Here is a 5000-nt window from a genome sequence, read left to right on the forward strand (position 1 = left end):
CCAAGCGTTCATAGCGACGTCGCTTTTTGATCCTTCGATGTCGGCTCTTCCTATCATTGCGAAGCAGAATTCGCCAAGCGTTGGATTGTTCACCCACTAATAGGGAACGTGAGCTGGGTTTAGACCGTCGTGAGACAGGTTAGTTTTACCCTACTGATGACTGTGTCGTTGCGATAGTAATCCTGCTCAGTACGAGAGGAACCGCAGGTTCGGACATTTGGTTCACGCACTCGGCCGAGCGGCCGGTGGTGCGAAGCTACCATCCGTGGGATTAAGCCTGAACGCCTCTAAGGCCGAATCCCGTCTAGCCATTGTGGCAACGATATCGCTAAGGAGTCCCGAGGGTCGAAAGGCTCGAAAATACGTGACTTTACTAGGCGCGGTCGACCCACGTGGCGCCGCGCCGTACGGGCCCAACTTGTTTGCCGGACGGGGCACTCGGGCGGTGCTGTCTGGGATCTGTTCCCGGCGCCGCCCTGCCCCTACCGGTCGACCATGGGTGTCTATATTTCGATGTCGGGACTCGGAATCGTCTGTAGACGACTTAGGTACCGGGCGGGGTGTTGTACTCGGTAGAGCAGTTGCCACGCTGCGATCTGTTGAGACTCAGCCCTAGCTTGGGGGATTCGTCTTGTCGCGAGACGAGACCCCCGCGGCTGGGCGCCAGGGGCACGTGTGCCCGTTTCCCGTGCTGTGTTTTTGTCTTTCCTTTTTTTTTCCGTTTAGTACATCTGGGCGTATCGGTTGGGCCGGGCAGCCACCCCCAAGGGCGCTGCATTGTGTGCGGCGGACTGAGGCGTATCGGTTTTGCGGGGGGCCCCACCTGCCGCTGACGTGGGTGCTGCGATGGGTGCCGCGGCGGCGGCGGCGGCGGCGGCGGCGGCGGCGGAGGAGGAGGAGGAGGCGGCGGCGGCGGCCGGGCGCGCAGTCTACTGCCGCTCTACAGCGTATCACTTTGCGGCCGGCGTCGGCGTCGGCGTCGGCGGCGTTGGCGTCGGGTGGGTGCCGGCCGGAGTGTGGTCCGCCTTCGTCGTGGCCCGCGCCCCCTGGTAGCATAGCGTCCACCGCAGTACGGTGAACTACAATACCCCGCACACTATGGATGTGAAATAAAATATAATAACACATGATGCTTCGTAAGAAAATAGACTTGGGATAGGGTGTGTCGTTGGCAAGTCCCCGGGGCGGTTAGTGTGGGTGGTGATAAGTCGTTAGGGTACGGCCACCTATGGGAATGTGCGTGAACTGCGCGAGGCAGAGTGGCAAAAGACGGCATCGCCATCTATGAAGATAGGACGGAAGCACGTGCAATGCCAACAGTACGTGCGCCATCTGTAGGTGCCCCGCGACATGACGTGGTGCAACGACGGTACCGCCACCTGGGGGAGGCCACGCGGACTAGGCCATGTATGGGGCCCACAGTGCTCATTTGCCGAGCCCACCCACACAAAACCTGCACCCCCCTCCAGCGCAGGAGCCGCAACCCGGGTGCGTACGCCGCACCAAGTGCTCCACCCGCGACCGTACGTGCCCCGCCGAAATCGCAACTCCGGCGGATGAACGGCGGACTTTTCTCGCAGTCGTAAGTTGCAATCCACCCCTATATCTTGCGTCTCATGAAGAGTTATATCAAGTATGCCAAATTCCCGCTGTCCCTATACATGCAGTAAGTTCGTCGTGGGCGCTGGCCGGCAGGCCGCGAGACCTGACGCCCGGCGGCAAAGAGTGCTCCTCTGAGGATATAGATGTTCCGTTCCGCCGCACAATGGTGACGGTGACCGCTGCCTGCGGTGGCAACGCTGGGCACAGTCGATACTCGCCGTGTGGTGGAAGGTAAACATTATGCGGTACATCAGTACTTTCCTAATAGTTCGGTCGTCTCACGGCACTGCTTAGTAAATGATGCAAGGCCACATATAGATGATTTATGCGAATGTCCCTATACGTGCTGTAAGACTGGGCACACAACGTGAATCGCACGTCAGCCAGACACTCGAACATGCACCACTCTCGGCCTGCAACGGAGACACACAATACGTAAACATCTGGAATGCGACAATGTCGAGTGCATCCTCTCTGCGACATTGCACCGTCGACACTATGATAACCAGAGCAGTAGGTCCACCTATAAAAGCACAATACCCCACTCCTCCGACAACTACCATTGCTCAGATAAACCAACACACATCCTACACAGAGGGGCACCAAATATCACCCCCCGCCCTCGTGTTATACCACATGAAAAATTGCAGAAGTGAGAGACACAGACCCGCCAGCCTCTTGCTACAAGCATCGAACCGACGTGACGTATCTGACGGTGACTCAGGCATCCGCGTACTGCCACCACTATCCACCCCCCCCCCCTCTCTCTCTCTTCCCCCTTTCCCACAATACCAAATTTAACCAACTTTATTGCTTAACCTAACTGTGGCTGTACCAGATTATCGCTTAACCTAACTGTGGCTGTACCAGATTATCGCTTAACCTAACTGTGGCTGTACCAGATTATCGCTTAACCTAACTGTGGCTGTACCAGATTATCGCTTAACCTAACTGTGGCTGTACCAGATTATCGCTTAACCTAACTGTGGCTGTACCAGATTATCGCTTAACCTAACTGTGGCTGTACCAGATTATCGCTTAACCTAACTGTGGCTGTACCAGATTATCGCTTAACCTAACTGTGGCTGTACCAGATTATCGCTTAACCTAACTGTGGCTGTACCAGATCATCGCTTAACCTAACTGTGGCTGTACCAGATCATCGCTTAACCTAACTGTGGCTGTACCAGATTATCGCTTAACCTAACTCAATTTGTCCCTTAACCTAACTCAATTTGTCCCTTAACCTAACTCAAGTTGTCCCTTAACCTAACTCAAGTTGTCCCTTAACCTAACTCAAGTTGTCCCTTAACCTAACTCAAGTTGTCCCTTAACCTAACTCAAGTTGTCCCTTAACCTAACTCAAGTTGTCCCTTAACCTAACTCAAGTTGTCCCTTAACCTAACTCAAGTTGTCCCTTAACCTAACTCAAGTTGTCCCTTAACCTAACTCAAGTTGTCCCTTAACCTAACTCAAGTTGTCCCTTAACCTAACTCAAGTTGTCCCTTAACCTAACTCAAGTTGTCCCTTAACCTAACTCAAGTTGTCCCTTAACCTAACTCAAGTTGTCCCTTAACCTAACTCAAGTTGTCCCTTAACCTAACTCAAGTTGTCCCTTAACCTAACTCAAGTTGTCCCTTAACCTAACTCAAGTTGTCCCTTAACCTAACTCAAGTTGTCCCTTAACCTAACTCAAGTTGTCCCTTAACCTAACTCAAGTTGTCCCTTAACCTAACTCAAGTTGTCCCTTAACCTAACTCAAGTTGTCCCTTAACCTAACTCAAGTTGTCCCTTAACCTAACTCAAGTTGTCCCTTAACCTAACCCACGTTGTCCCTTAACCTAACCCACGTTGTCCCTTAACCTAACCCACGTTGTCCCTTAACCTAACCCACGTTGTCCCTTAACCTAACCCACGTTGTCCCTTAACCTAACCCACGTTGTCCCTTAACCTAACCCACGTTGTCCCTTAACCTAACCCACGTTGTCCCTTAACCTAACCCACGTTGTCCCTTAACCTAACCCACGTTGTCCCTTAACCTAACCCACGTTGTCCCTTAACCTAACCCACGTTGTCCCTTAACCTAACCCACGTTGTCCCTTAACCTAACCCACGTTGTCCCTTTGCCTAACATAGTTCACTGCTCGGAATCTCTGGTGTCGTTGTTATCCTCATGTAGATGTCTTGCGAGTGTTGCTTACTTTCCACATATTCCCGCTATCCACTGTCAATTGTACTGCAATAGGACTATATCGGCCCCCCCCCCCCTCTGTCCCCCTCTTTGTGTCTCTGTCCTCTCAAGCTGGTCGGTCTGGCGTGTGAGTGTTAAATGAGCCTCGCAGCTGTTCAGTTGCATTCAGATGTCGACGCCCTCAGTGTACGTCGTGGTATGGTCTGTGTCCATTGTCCGCTGATGTCGTACGCGTAACCCACACGCTGTACCGATCATCGGTAGTTACGTACAGAGTGAAGTAGTGTGATACGTGTGACTGTACGCTGGCTGTGCCCAACGGTGTCGAATCTCAATTTCCATATGTTGTGCTCGATGCTACTTGTCTCGTCTCCCAATAACAGCTAGGTTGCACTGTGGTACGCCGTAGAGGCGTGTGGGAGGAACGTACGAACGCATTGTATGTCACCCTGGGTCGCTGGGGGTGGTGGTGCGGTGAGTCAGGTCAGGTCAGGTCAGGTCAGGTCAGCGTGAGCCGTCTGATGTAGTGACGCGTGTATTCCGACTTTGTCGTATTGCCTCACACAAAGTGCTACCCTGGTGGACCGCGTTCCATATCTGGGACATGCCGCAGATGCCGGTTGACAGTGGATCGCGGAAGGGACATCGCATACTTGCGCGGGCCACCTTCCACGTGTTCTCTTCTGCACATGTCGCAGTGTGTATGTGGTCTGATGTAGCGTGTCGTGACACATGACATCCTGGCATGCAAGAATTGTTGAATTCGCAAATGTAGGTGGACATCTACGTTTACTGCCCAAGATACGCAAATGAACTGGAAATCCGTTGTTGAGCGGTTGTTCACGCTGGAGGTGAATCTGTGATGGCGACGATCGGTACAGCTATTAACCGGTTGTTTCAGCGGTACCCGCCACATCCACACACGTGACTAGGCCCATGTGGGTATGAAGCGATACGCGGCGGTGGCTTGGTGGGACTGTTCCCGGCCGGTGAAGGGGGGCCGCCCGGCGTGTTGGCCGCGCGCTGCGTGGGCGCACGCGCAACAGCCGGCTGGTGGGGGGCGCCGAGTGGCAGGAGCGCCAGCCGACGGGCCCGGCAGGCGGCGCAGCTACGCTGCGGCGCACCCTGCACGCGGCGCCTGGCGGCCAAAGTTGGTTCAGCCGAGCCCGGTGCGAAGCGCGGTGGACATCTGCAGTGTGCTGGTCTG

This window comes from Schistocerca gregaria, unplaced genomic scaffold (assembly GCF_023897955.1).
Source record: "Schistocerca gregaria isolate iqSchGreg1 unplaced genomic scaffold, iqSchGreg1.2 ptg001331l, whole genome shotgun sequence".
In the NCBI taxonomy this organism is placed as follows: Eukaryota; Metazoa; Arthropoda; class Insecta; order Orthoptera; family Acrididae; genus Schistocerca; species Schistocerca gregaria.